Here is a 14519-nt window from a genome sequence, read left to right on the forward strand (position 1 = left end):
AAACCATAACAGCAGAAAAAGTTTTGAATGCAGGATTAGCATCTTTATCACTTAATGCACTCAGACCAGGTGCTGTTGAAATTAGATTTTTATGGTGACAATCCTGCTGTAAGGCACTGTAGTCACATGCCTACAGGCACCTGATAAAGGAAAAGTGGCTCACTCCCCTTCCTGGGCACCTTCCTATGCAGAGTCCTGATCAGAGTGTAAATAAGAGGTTACTCTCCCTGTTCTCAGCATTCCTTTGATGAGATCTCCCTTCAGTCGTGGGCACCAGAGCTGGGACAAGGTCCTTCAGCACCCAAGGCTGAGACAGCAAAGTGTGCCCCTCCATCCCTCCCACCCCAGCATTCACACACTGACTGCTATTAGACTAATAGGTGCCCCAGGGCCCCCAACCTCCCCAACGCCTTAATCTCTAGTTATCTGGCTTGCAGTCACTGTCATGTATCCCCTTTTCTTATTTCTTTCTGCTTCAAACACAATTGGGAATGACAGCAGAATGAATTGTGCACCCCCTCCTACACTGCGCCCTGAGGCTGGAGCCTCTCCAGCCTCGGCCCGGCCCTGGTGGGCACCTCTAGCTACTTGGGTAACACTCTCGCTTTGCTTGGTTTGAATCCAAGACAAGGCACTATCTGCACAGAGTTTGTATGTTCTCCCTGTGTCTGTGGGGGTCTCCTTTTGACACTCAGTTTTCCTCCCACAAACATACAAAAAAGTTAATTGGCTTACCCATAAAATTAGCCCTAGGCTACAATGGACATGTAACTATGGTAGGGAAGGGATTAGATTGTACGCTCCTCTGAGGGACAGTTAGTGACATGAACATGTACTCTGTTATTAACCACTTCACCACTGAGGGGTTTTACCCCCTGAGCACCAGAGCAATTTTCACCTTTCAGCGCTCCTTCCATTCATTCGTCTATAACTTTATCATTACTTATCGCAATGAAATGAACTATATCTTGTTTTTTTCCGCCACCAATTAGGCTTTCTTTAGGTGGGACATTATGCCAAGAATTATTTTTTTCTAAATGTGTTTTAATGGGAAAATAGGAAAAATGTGGGGAAAAAAATAATTATTTTTCAGTTTTCGGCCATTATAGTTTTTAAATAATGCATGCTACTGTAATTAAAATCCATGAAACGTATTTGCCCTTTTGTCCCGGTTATAAAACCATTTAAATTATGTCCCTATCACAATGTTTGGCGCCAATATTTTATTTGGAAATAAAGTTGCATTTTTTTCATTTTTGCGTCCATCCCTAATTACAAGCCCATAGTTTATAAAGTAACAGTGTTATACCCTCTTGACATAAATATTTAAAAAGTTCAGTCCCTAAGGTAACTATTTATGTATTTTTTTTAATTGTAAATTTTTTAATTTTTTTTTAATTACAAAAAAAAAATAATTGGGGAGTGTGGGAGGTAATGAGTTAATTTTATGTGTAAAAGTCATTTATTTGTATGTGAAAAATGTGTAGGGTGTAGTTTACTATTTGGCCACAAGATGGCCACAGTAACTTTTTGTTTTAATGCGACCTCCAAGCTTCCTTCCGGAAGCTTGGAGGAAGTATAAGGAGGCTGGACACGTGAGTTTTTTCTCACAATGATCGCGCTGCCCATAGGAGAGCAGCTGATCATTGCGGGGCTTAGATCAACGAACGGGAATGGATTTTCCCGTTCATTGATCTCTGGGCGAGCGGGCGGCGGCGTGTTTACTAGCGGCGGGCGGCGTGTTTACGAGCGGGAGCGCGGGCAGCGTCGGGAACGCGGAAAGTACGTGTTTCTCCGTCCCTGGTTGTTAAAGGATGGAAAAAGGGGCGGAGAAATACGTACGCGCGGGGGTAAAGTGGTTAATACTAAATAATATTAATATGTGCAAGGCTCAAACCAGATGCATCATTTTGCAGATGTAGGTAAGCCCTTGAGTTTAACAATGACAGCCTCTTTCATACAGCTATTTAGCTTAATGACAAATTCTCTGAAATCATAAAGCACTTCATTTTTTTAAAATAGCAAAATCAGCTGTTAAAGCTAGTTAAAGCAGAACAGACACAAAAAACTCACTGCTTCTCAATGAACGCTTCACAGTGATTTCTATAATAAACTCTCCGAAGTCCTTGCTTTAGAATACCATTGTAAATGCAAGTTCAAGGCTGCCCAAGGCCATTAATCAAATCACTGTCAAACATATATTTCCCCAGTATCAGAACTCCACCTAGTGGCAAACTGCAAAAGTATCTCTAAACAAAATGAATCGCCTAACATTTGTCTAACAATACAGTTTCCCGTATTTTAATGTATTTACCAAAATATGTTTTTCTGGCACAGAGGTCAAGTCATTTTTTTTAACTATAGAATCCTTCATATTCAGATTCTTCAGATATGCTGGATTTTTGTTTAAAAAAATATTGTTGCTTAGTATTTATATTGATCTATTGTAGTTTTTATCCCGCTGAAGTAAAATAATGGCAAGTATAGAGATGAAATTTTGTCCGGTATAAAGGATAATAATGACATGCAAGGTGAGGCAACCAATTACATATTCCTGTAGTTTGAGCTTTTACAGTATCTTTGACTGCTGTGTTGCCTCTCATTTTGATTATTTTTATCACATGAAACTGGTTCATGGTGGTCCCTTGTGTAACTGTCAGGCATACAATAAAAAAAATCAATTCTTTATTTTTATCTGGTAAACAAATAATAAGGATGCTAACTAGGCAATCTAAAAGTTAAAAATCACTATTACTTTTCTTGTTGATAAATGATCATGCCCCAATACATAACTCTTATTTGGTACATTGCCACATAAAGGAAGTTGCAGGGCAAGCTAGGTTTTTTTTTTTTGCTTCTTTACTACCCTCTCAGACTTAACTGATGCAGCCTGATTGGTTGAAGCCTCTTTGTCTCCTGTTTTCCCCTCCCACACCTCTGTTCCTCTCTGATTGGCCAATATTTCTCCTGCTGAGATAATGCACTTTCTATTGCAGAGCTGGGTGAGAGTGCCAGAAGACTGGGAGGAGGGCGGGCAATGCATACTCAATCAGGCAGAGGAGAGTTAGTGAGGAAATGACATCAGGATTAGCTTCAAGATAGACACAGTTAAAATGGAGAATCCTAAGGATTCTCTTTTTTTACTATAGAAAGATCACTAGAATCAAAACGTGGACAGTGCAATACATATGTTATCTAAGTAGAGCAAGTATTTAGCTACTTATGTATGTGGGGTTTTTTTTTTTTACATAGTATGGCTGACAGCTCCTCTTTAAAAGAAACCGGAGATGGGGAGATATAAAAAAAAATGTATACATACCTGGGGCTTCCTCCACCCCCCTCCGGCCAAATCGCTCCCACGCCGCCGTCCTCCGCTGCCTGCAGCCTCTGCAAATTGCTGCAGAAAAGACCTCCAGTCCGGGGCATATTGCACAGGCTGGCTGTGTGCGCTCCCGCGGTCGGGAGCATTCTGCACCTGCACAGGTGCAGTATGCTCCCAGCCACAGGAGCGAGACGGTTGAGTGCACACAGCGCGACTGTGCCTGCGCCAACTGGCCCTGAAAGGAGACTTACCGAAGCCAGTTGCGGAGGCTGGAGGCAGCGTAGGATGGTGGCGTGGGAGCGATCTGGCCGGAGTGGGTTGGAGGAAGCCCCGGGTTTGTATACATTTTTGATATCCTCTGTCTCAGGTACACTTTAACCACTTAACGACCGCCTAACGCTGATAGGCGTCGGCAGGTCGAAGTGGTGTTACCATGGGAGCGGCCGTTCTATGTCAGTTCACGGAGGGTGTCTGTGCGAACAGCCCGCGAGCCTCCGATCGCGGCTCGCAGGCTTAGAAAACCCCGCTGTTTGCATCATACGTAAAGGAGATCGGCGATCCCAGGCCTCTGAGTGGCCGGGGATCGCCGGCATCTGATAGGCTGAAGCCTGTCAGAGGTGGCGCAGGACGGATCACCGTCCTGTGCCGCCCAGAAAGAGGAGGGGAGGGAAGTACAGGGAGGCTGGGAATTGCTGCAGATAAGGGGCTTTGAGGAGCGCCCCCCCCCCCCCCCCCCCCCCCCCCCCGCTACACGCAGGTAGCCGATCAGACCCCCCGGCAGGACATCCCCCTAGTGGGGAAAAAAGGGGGGGGGGGGAAGTCTGGTCGCTCTGCCTACAAAGTAATCTGTGCTGTGGGCTGGAGAGCCCACGCAGCACAGATCATAGAAAGGTAGCCCGGTCCTTAAGTGGTTAAGAGCCCTTTTCCACTGAGAGCAATTTGCTTCAAATTGCAAAACGCTGGCAATTTGTAAATAGCTAGGGTTACTATTATTATTAGTATTTCGATTTTCTGTAAATTGCAATCACTTTTTGGAGCGATTTTACCTGTGACTGTGCTTCATGTTAAAAGATAAATGCAAAATCGCAATCGCAATCGCAAAATTAATAAAAAATCACAATCGCTTGCATTTGTGGTTTCCTTTTGCGATTGCTTGTTGAAAGGGACCCTAAAGGAGAACTCCTTGATATTTTAACAAAAGCATCATTCTATCAGTTATTACAGTTAGGCTTGGTTCACACAATTCTGTACATCTCCTGTCCAGTACTGTCCTATCCTGACAGTTATGCACCAGTTTTGGATTGGAAATTTACACCTTTTATTTGTACATAACTATAAAACACATAAAAAGCTGATGCAAAACTGACAGGACTGGACCGGACCACAAATGTACACCTTTTATGTGTAAACACACCAATAGAAACACATAGACAGCTGACAGGACCAGACTGGAAATGTATACATTTATGTGTGAACCCATTCATAGGAACACATAAAAAAACTGGTGCCTACTGTCAAAACTAACAGGGCAGGACTAGACCGCTTTTTATGTGTGAACCAAACCTAAATCTTTATGTACTGACTTTCCCTTGCTTGTATGCTTTAAGACTGCTGAAAATAGGATTTTGATAAAAGACTTCATACCACGGACTGAATTTAAACTCAGCCCTAATATGTTAAAAATGGTCAGCAATGTCTCCAAGCCATTATTTTCTGTTTAAATATTTCAGTATTGTTCTTGAAGCTGTAATGCAAATAGGTTTCTTTGCAGCTGATTACATATTTATTTGGGTTGGTAAAAGACATCCATCCATTGAGTTAAACCAGAGAACAAAGTACAACACCAGTCGGCTCCCTCACATATCCCTGTTGATCCTGAGGAAGGCGAAAAACCCTTACAAGGCATTGTCCAATTAGCCCCAAAAGGGAAATAATTACTTCCCGACTCAAGATGGCAATCAGATAAAATCCGTGGATCAACATCATTGGGCATTACCTAGTAATTGTAGCCATGGATGTCCCTCAACGCAGGGAAAGCATCTAAGCCCCCTTTAAATGCAGGTATAGAATTTGCCATAACTACTTCCTGTGGCAATGCATTCCACATCTTAATCACGCTTACTGTAAAGAACCCTTTCCTAAATAAATGGCTAAAACATTTTTCCTCCATGTTCTCTAGTCCTTTGAGAAGGCCTAGGGACAAAACGCTCATCCGCCAAGCTTTTACCGTATTTTTCGGATCATAAGACACTTCGGACTATAATACGCACCTAGGTTTAGAGGGCAAAAATCAGGGGGGAAAAAAATACAAAACCTGGTGCATTTATAGTGCAGGGGCATCTTATGGACCTGTCTCTATCTAAGCTACACTGCAAAGCTACACTAACCCCTGCGGCTCCACTAACTACACTAACTAACCCCTGCTGCCCCACTAACACTACACTAACCCCTGCTGCCCCCAAAACCTACACTAAGCTCCAATGCTCCCACTGCCTAGACTGAGCTCCAATACCGCCACTGCCTACACTAAGCTCCAATACTCCCACTGCCTACACTAAGCTACAATGCCCCCAATGACTACATTAAGCTCCAATACCTCCCCTGCCTACACTAAGCTACAATGACCCCAATGGCTACACTAAGCTCCAATACCCCCACTGCCTACACTAAGCTCCGATACCCCCACTGCCTACACTAAGCTCCAATACCCCCACTGCCTACACTAAGCTCCAATACCCCCTCTGCCTACACTAAGCTCCAATACCCCCTCTGCCTACACTAAGCTCCAATACCCCACTGCCTACACTAAGCTCCAATACCCCCACTGCCTACACTAAGCTCCAATACCCCCTCTGCCTACACTAAGCTCCAATACCCCCTCTGCCTACACTAAGCTCCAATACCCCCACTGCCTACACTAAGCTACAATGCCCCCAATGACTACATTAAGCTCCAATACCTCCCCTGCCTACACTAAGCTACAATGACCCCAATGGCTACACTAAGCTCCAATACCCCCACTGCCTACACTAAGCTCCAATACCCCCACTGCCTACACTAAGCTCCAATACCCCCTCTGCCTACACTAAGCTCCAATACCCCCTCTGCCTACACTAAGCTCCAATACCCCCACTGCCTACACTAAGCTACAAATTCATTTCTCATACTTACTGATCCTAGGGAGGGTTTTAGGTACTGGGCTACTGCAGATATTGATGGCTCCTGGGTCCTCTTCAGAGTGGCAGGGTCATGCTGTGAACCAGGGTGCAAAAGATGGGATGCAGGTGCCAGGCTGCTGCATGAGCCAGAGTCATGTGGACAGCTCCAGCTGATGGCCCACATGACTCAGCTACTATGTTCCTGGGTCCCTACAGCGGTGGTGAAGGCAACATCCAGGCAGCTGTGAGGAAGTCAGGAGGCGGAAACACGTGGGCAGCTCAGCTGTCGATGTTCCTGGGTAGCGGCGGTGAAGGCAACTAACAGGCAGCTGTGAGGAAGTCAGGAGGCGGAGACACGTGGGCAGCAGCAGTGAAATCAATATCTGGGTGGCAGAATCAGTATCTGGGCAGCAGCGGTGATGGCAACATCTGATGAGGCATGAGAGGCAGGAGCCAGAGTCCCACGTGGGCAGCTCCGCTGCCGATGTTCCGGTGTCCGGGCAGCGGCGGTGATGTCAGCATCGGATGTGGCTTGCGAGGCAGAAGGCAGAATCCCATGTGGGCAGCTCACAGCGGCGGCGTTGCAGCGACGGTAGGAAGAATGGGACACAGGACCTGGAGTCACGTGGGCAGCTCAGCTCCGATGTTCCGGGGTCCGGGCAGCGGCGATAGTGAAGAATGGGACACAGGACCTGGAGTCACGTGGGCAGCTCACCTCAGATGTTCCGGGGTCCGGGCAGCGGCGGTAGTGAAAAATGGGACACAGGACCTGGAGTCACGTGGGCAGCTCACCTCAGATGTTCCGGGGTCCGGGCCGCAGCGGTAGTGAAGATGGGACACAGGACCTGGAGTCACGTGGGCAGAGCCAGCTGATGGTTGGAGCATGGAGCTGAAAAAACAGAGGCAAAGCCCTTGCAGAGTGCACATGGAAGCAGGATGGAGTATTCGGAGCCCGCGACTGGATAGGTGAGAGCTGCCGGTACGTTCTGCCCCTGCTTGTGGGGGACATCTGACCGTGCATTCGGACTATAAGACGCACTGACTTTTCTCCCCCACTTTTGGTCTTAAAGTCCAGAGGGTATATTGCCCTCTGATGTATTTATACATGTCAATTAGATCCCCTGTAAGGCGTCTTTTCTCTAGACTAACTAAATAAACCCAGTTTATCTAACCTTTCTTGGTAAGTGAGACCTTCCATCCCACGTATCAATTTTGTTGCTCGTCTCTGCACCTGCTCTAAAACTGCAATATCTTTCCTGTAATGTGGTGCCCAGAACTAAATTCCATATTCCAGATGTGGCCTTATTAGAGAGTTAAACAGGGGCAATATTATGCTAGCTATCTCGAGTTTTTATTTCCCTTTTAATGCATCCCAAAATTTTGTTCGCTTTAGCCGCAGCGGCTTGGCATTGAGTACGATTATTTAACTTGTTGTCGATGAGTACGGTACTCCTAAGTCCTTCTCCATGTTTGATGTCCCCAACTGTATCCCATTTATTTTGTATGGTGCTAGACCATTGGTACGACCAAAATGCATGACTTTACATTTTTCAACATTGAATTTCATCTGCCATTTTTGTGCCCATATAGCCATCCTATCCAGATCCTGTTGCAATATGTCCCTAACTTCCTGAGAGTTGATGATTCTGCACAATTTTGTATCATTGCAAAAATAGCAACATTGCTTACTACTGCATCTACTAGCTCATTAATAAATACATTAAAGAGCACTGGACCCAGTACAGACCCCTGTGGGACCCCACTGCTAACAGTCACCCATTTTGAGTATGATCCATTGACCACAACTCTTTGTTTTCTGTCCATTAGCCAGTTCCCTATCCATGCACACAGACTCTTCCCCAGTCCTTGCATCCTCAACTTTTGCACCACACTTTTGTGGGGAACAGTGTTGGCCTTTGCAAAGTCCAAGTATATCACATCTACAGCATTCCCAATATCCACATTAGCGTTCACTACCTCATAAAAGCTGAGCATGTTAGTCAAACAGGACCTGTCTTTAGTAAACCCATGTTGATGCTGAGAAATAAGATTATTTTCTACTATGAAGTCATGTATAGTATCTCTTAGTAACCCCTCAAATAGTTTGCATACAACTGATGTTAAGTTTACAAGTCTATAATTTCCTGGATCTGATTTTTTGCCCTTCTTAAATAATGGGAAAACGTGGGCTGTACGCCAATCCACTGGGACTCTGCCAGTTGAAAGAGAGGCACAAAAGATAAGATAAAGGGGTTTATCTATAACTGAACTTAATTCCGCAATGCACACAGGAAATCCCGCTACACCAGTGTTGTATGGTAAAAAGCTGAAAAATCTTTATTCCATATCCAAATCACAGCATCACAGCGTACAGATAAAAGCTCACGCGTATCGGAGCAGAGATGGCTCCTTAATCATAGCTTAATTCCCTTAGGACCCGAGGATGCATGCCATCTGGGCCAGGTGCCTTGTCTATTTTTAATTTATTAAGTCTTGCCTTCACGTCTTCCTGCGTTAAGTATTTAATATTACAATTGGTAGAATGAGACTCTTCTGCATCTGTAATTTGCAACAGTGATGTTTCCCTTTTGAAGACAGAAGCAAAGAAAGCATTTAATAACTCTGCCTTACCTTGGTCATCCACCTTTAGGAGTCCAATACAGTCAACCTTTCTTTCTTTAGAGTTGATGTACTTGTAAAACTTCTTTGGGTTAGATTTGATATCCCTAGCGATTTGATTTTCAGCTTCAATCTTTGCCAGCCTAATTTCTTTTTTACAACTTTTATTGCACTCCTTAGTGGTAGTTGCTGGATAGTGTAATGAATGGTTAAGGGCTCTGCCTCTGACACAGGAGACCAGGGTTCGAATCTTGGCTCTGCCTGTTCAGTAAGCCAGCACCTATTCAGTAGGAGCCTATAGAGCGCGTCCTAGTGGCTGCAGCTCTGGCGCTTTGAGTCCGCCAGGAGAAAAGCGCGATATAAGTGTTTGTCTTTGTCTTTATAATTGCTTAATGCAGCCTCGGTCCCCTCCTGTTTTAGGACCTTATAGGCATTTTTTTTCCCCTTCATTTAATCTCTAACCTTTCTGTTCATCCATAGAGGCCTTTTTTTATTCCTAGGCATTTTGTTTCCATATTGGATATACATACTACAATATTGATTGAGAATAAGTTTAAAAGCTTGCCATTTCCCTTCAGTGTCCTCCCCTTGTAGTACATTATCCCAGTTCACCAATTAGTGCCTGTCTGAGTTGATTGAACTTTGCTTTTCTAAAATTCATAGTTTTAGTAGTCCCACTGCCCCGTGGCCTATCAGTCACCAGATCAAGCGTTATCATGTTGTGATCACTATTTCCCAAATGTTCTTGAACCTGCACATTTGATACATTATCTGGTCTATTAGAAATTATCAAATCCAGTAACGCATTCCCCCGAGTTGCTTCCGTTACCATTTGAGTCAAGTAATTGTCCTGTAGTGATGCCAGAAATCTGCTGCTTTTACCAGAATGGGTAGCCTCACTACTCCAGTAAATGTCTGGAAAGTTGAAGTCACCCATAACTATGACCTCATTTTTACTTGCAGCTTTTTCAATCTGCTGTAGCAATTGCAGTTCTGCAGCTTCATGAATATGTGGTGGCCTGTAGCATACTTCAATAAGTAATTGGCAACCTTTATTTCCATCAAACTACACAGCACAATCCCCTAGGATACCACCCTCCACATAATACCCTCTTCCCCATAATTAAAAACAGGAATCATAGCGGAGTATAAGTTATGTTTAACTGGTGCAACTTCTGCAGGTAAGTTGATTAGTCTCTGGCCAGATGAAATGCCCAAGGTGGGCGTGAAATGCGTCGGTGGGCGGAGTCCAGTCAGCTGACTGGTGACGACTATTGCGCTCTCACTTCCTGCTGCCGCAATCACCCTGCACAGAGAACCGGCGTACTCAGCGTGCGACCATTCATAACACTGTGGCCTGGCCTTGGCCGGCGACCTGAAAGACCTGCAGGACCCAGTATGCGCAACACACAGGGGCGTAGCAATAGGGGGTGCAGAGGTAGCGACCGCATCGGGGCCCTTGGGCCAGAGGGGCCCCGAAGGTCCCTCCCTCAACTGCAGTATTCGCTCTCTATTGGTCCTGTGCTCATAATAATCACTTCTATAGATACTTTGAATAATGGTAATCATTAACACACTGTTCCCCATCCCCTTCTTGCACCTCTGACACTGTAGTTGCCATTGGCAGGTTTTGGTGCGCCGTATCAATTGTCATGTAAAGAGTGCTTGGGGGGCCCCATGTAAAAGTTGCATCGGGGCCCACAGCTCCTTAGCTACGCCACTGGCAACACACTGTTGGACTTGGTGGGCGCACTGATACAGCATGAGGGGAGACCATACCTGACATACGCACGGACGAGCCCAGCCATGGAATCCTTATAGTGAGCAAGTACAACTGCCTGTGCTTTGAAGGGAACTACTTTGCGGGTGAGACCCATCCATGTACTGTTTTGCTACCTTTATAAAGCAATAACGCTACAAGTTATCTGGAAGGCTATTACTTATGAACTGGAACTTGTTGGTTATACATGGATATCCTAATCCCAAGCTTCATTAAGTGAAGGGGAGAGAGAAAATTTAAAGGGGGCCCCCGTCTTTTTTGTGGCAGTGTGGATGCTGAATGCATGCGCGGGCGGGTGTGCTGGTTATGTAATTCTCTGGCCAGAGACTAATCAACTTACCTGCAGAAGTTGCACCAGTTATGCATAACTTATACTCCGCTATGATTCCTGTTTTTAATTATGGGGAAGAGGGTATTATGTGGAGGGTGGTATCCTAGGGGATTGTGCTTTGTAGTTTGATAGAATCTTTAATACATTTTCATGTTGGTATAATTTTGGTGGCCTCATAACCTTTTGTGTTAGTATTTAGACAATTGATGTGATTCAGGTTGGCCCCGCCCTGTATTCTTTAGGGATATTAACCAATATACTAAGCACTCTTGCACTTTATTTAATTGAACCTTTATTTCCACCATGAATATTTACCCAAACGGGCTCCACATCTTCACAATCATCCTCCATCTCATCGTTCAGGACAGCTGTAAAATAATTCTTAGCAAAGAGACAAACCCCTCCACCTTTTTTCCCTGTTCTATCCTTCCTAAACACATTGTATCCCTCTAAATGTGCTATCCAGTCATGGCTTTTATCCATCCATGTCTCAGTTATTCCCACAATGTCATAGCCTTTGTCAATCAGTATGAACTCTAGTTCGTCCATTTTATTTGCAAGGCTCCGAGCATTGGTTACCATGCACTTTATGTTTTTACCACCATATTTTCCAATCTTGGTTACATGAAATGGGCTACTTGAAGTTTTACTAACCTCCTTACTCTTTACACTGTCCCCACCCCCCTCTCCACTCCCCATAATGTTAGGCTCCCACTGTCTTTTTACCTCATCTTCTCTACATATTGAGACTTTACCCTCCCGCCTCCCCCCAGAGCCTAGTTTAAAATCTCCAACCGTTTAGCCATCCTCTCCCCCAATGCAGCTTCACCCTCCCCATTAAGGTGCAGGCCATCCCTGCTGTAGAACCTGTAGCCGACTGCAAAGTCTGCCCAGTTCTCCAGGAACCCAAACCCCTCCTTCCTACACCAATTTCTCAGCCACTCCCTAAGCTCCCTCTGTCTCTCAGATGTAGCACGTGGCACTGGCAGTATTTCAGAAAACACCACCTTGGAGGCCCTTGCTTTAAAGAGAATCTGTATTGTTAAAATCGCACAAAAGTAAACATACCAGTGCGTTAGGGGACATCTCCTATTACCCTCTGTCACAATTTCGCCGCTCCTCGCCGCATTAAAAGTGGTTAAAAACAGTTTTAAAAAGTTTGTTTATAAACAAACAAAATGGCCATCAAAACAGGAAGTAGGTTTATGTACAGTATGTCCACACATAGAAAATACATCCATACACAAGCAGGCTATATACACCCTTCCTTTTGAATCTCAAGAGATCATTGTGTGTTTCTTTCCCCCTGCAGTTCTCATGCACTGAAGTTTCAGGCTGCTTGTTTTTCTCCTGCAAACAGCTTTGCCCTTGTCTGTAATTCTTCAGTATGTGAAAGCCCAGCCAGCTCAGAAGACGATTTATCCAGCTTGTAAAAGATAAGAGAGAAGAGAGAAGCTGCTCTAATCTAAATAATACACATGCAGTGTGCATAGAGGGGCCTGGAAGGGGGAGTTCATAGCAGAACCACAACACTGAAGAACTTGGCAGCCTTCCAGACACAGGCAAGTCTGACAGGGGAAAGATGCATTGATTTATTACAGAGATAGTGATAGCAGAAAGTGCTGCAGTAAGCCAGAACACATTAGAATAGCTTTTGGAACTTGTAGGATGATAAAAAAACAGGGTTCAATTTTTGTTACAGAGTCTCTTTAAGTTTATTTCCAAGTACCTGAAAATCATTTTTGAGGACCTTCCATTTCCCACTAACTTTGTCATTGATGCCAATGTGTACCATGACAGCCGGGTCTTCCCCAGCCTCACAAAATAATCTGTCAATTCTTTCTGCTACATGCCGAACCCGAGCACCTGGGAGACAACAGACTGTACGGCATTCACGGTTTCTTCGACAGATTACCCTATCTGTATGCCTAATGATTGAATCGACTACCATCAGTATCTGTCTAGCCTTAGCTACACTCCTTTTCCCTTTCTCGTTGCAGCAGTCTGCCCCTTGGTTGCTAAGGGACACATCCTGATGCAGCATTGCTACTCCAGAATCATCCTCCCCAATATTACGCAAACAAGCATACTTATTAGGGAGGGACAACTCGGGACTAGCCTCCCTGCCACTTCTCCCCTAACCCTTCTAACTGTGACCCAACTAGCGGCTACCTCTGCTTCTTACTCCGGCTATACTCCAACCACCTCATCTTCACCGGTTCCCTCCACTGTCTGGATCGTGAGATCCAAGCTCTTCTCCATGTTGTGTATGCGTCTCAGTGTTGCAAGATGCTTATTTAGCTCACTGACTTCAGCTCTAATTGAGCAACGCGCACACACCCAGGACAACAGTAAACACCCTCAATCTGCTGATCAAGGCATGCATACATGTTGCAGGATGTACACTGTACTGCATTGTCCAACATGGTGACTATTGTGTGGGTAAAAATTACTTAAAGTAAACTGGTGATAAAAGATGAAACGGGAGAGTGAGTGAAGCGGGGGTGGAGGAGAGGGAGAGTGAGTGAAGCGGGGGTGGAGGAGAGGGAGAGTGAGTGAAGCGGGGGTGGAGGAGAGGGAGAGTGAGTGAAGCTGGGGTGGAGGAGAGGGAGTGAAGCTGGGGAGTGAATGAAGATGGGGTGGAGAAGAGGGAGTGAAGCTGGGGTGGAGTCCTCAAAACTTAGACTACACCACAACGTGCCTAGCACATTCTAACCAATGCAAAAAACTGCAATATTGGTTGAAGGGTTTTTTTTTCCCCCCCTACCTGCCGCTTAAAGTACCGCCTCTCCCTTTGTGCCTGTGTTCTAACGCCTGTTTTTAACACCTATTCCACTTGTGTCGAAGCCACTTCGTGTACAAGTAAAGAAGTAGATAAGCGCTCAAAAGTCCAGTCCTATAGCTTTAGGACGTTATCAACACTTCATATTCCCCGGATGGTCACAGAGAGTGTGTAAATAGAGTTCATCAAGTAGTATGTGACACACCAGTGTCCCCCCCCCCCCCAATGTAAATCGACTCACCAGATGGTGCGGCCTAGAATGGGCCCGACTGCACGACAGGGGTATTGACCAATCCTCAGCCACTCTGGCGAACCTCCACAGCTGGGCTCCACAGATATGCCTTGACCTCCAGGGGAAAAAAAGAACAGACGCTTCACATAGCGTAAAAGAGATAACTCCCATGTTTATTGTAAAAAAAATGTACAAAAAAAGGTAAAAGAGCGTTAGCTCATACAAAGCAGTCTAGCGCTGTATGGGACTAGGCGTTACCATACAGCCAGTGCCTAGGTGTAGGCAGCCGGTGAAC

General features: G+C 45.2%; 1 protein-coding gene and 1 long non-coding RNA gene across 13 annotated transcripts in view; one reads left to right on the forward strand and one right to left on the reverse strand.

Moving 5' to 3' along the window:
• The window catches only part of NR6A1 (nuclear receptor subfamily 6 group A member 1), a 592176-nt gene that overhangs the window by 483555 nt on the left and 94102 nt on the right, over positions 1–14519 (forward strand). The window lies entirely within an intron of this gene.
• The window catches only part of LOC137527566 (uncharacterized), a 106448-nt gene that overhangs the window by 79501 nt on the left and 12428 nt on the right, over positions 1–14519 (reverse strand). The window contains exons 3-4 of one of the 2 annotated variants that reach the window (XR_011023180.1): positions 14234–14339; positions 8845–9065 (exon numbers count right to left, since the gene is read on the reverse strand). This is a non-coding gene — a long non-coding RNA (uncharacterized lncRNA). Of the gene's footprint in view, positions 1–8844; positions 9066–14233; positions 14340–14519 lie in introns of those variants that run through there. The other variant, XR_011023181.1, reaches the window with a different exon arrangement.

This window comes from Hyperolius riggenbachi, chromosome 8 (genome assembly GCF_040937935.1).
Source record: "Hyperolius riggenbachi isolate aHypRig1 chromosome 8, aHypRig1.pri, whole genome shotgun sequence".
Lineage (NCBI taxonomy): Eukaryota > Metazoa > Chordata > Amphibia > Anura > Hyperoliidae > Hyperolius > Hyperolius riggenbachi.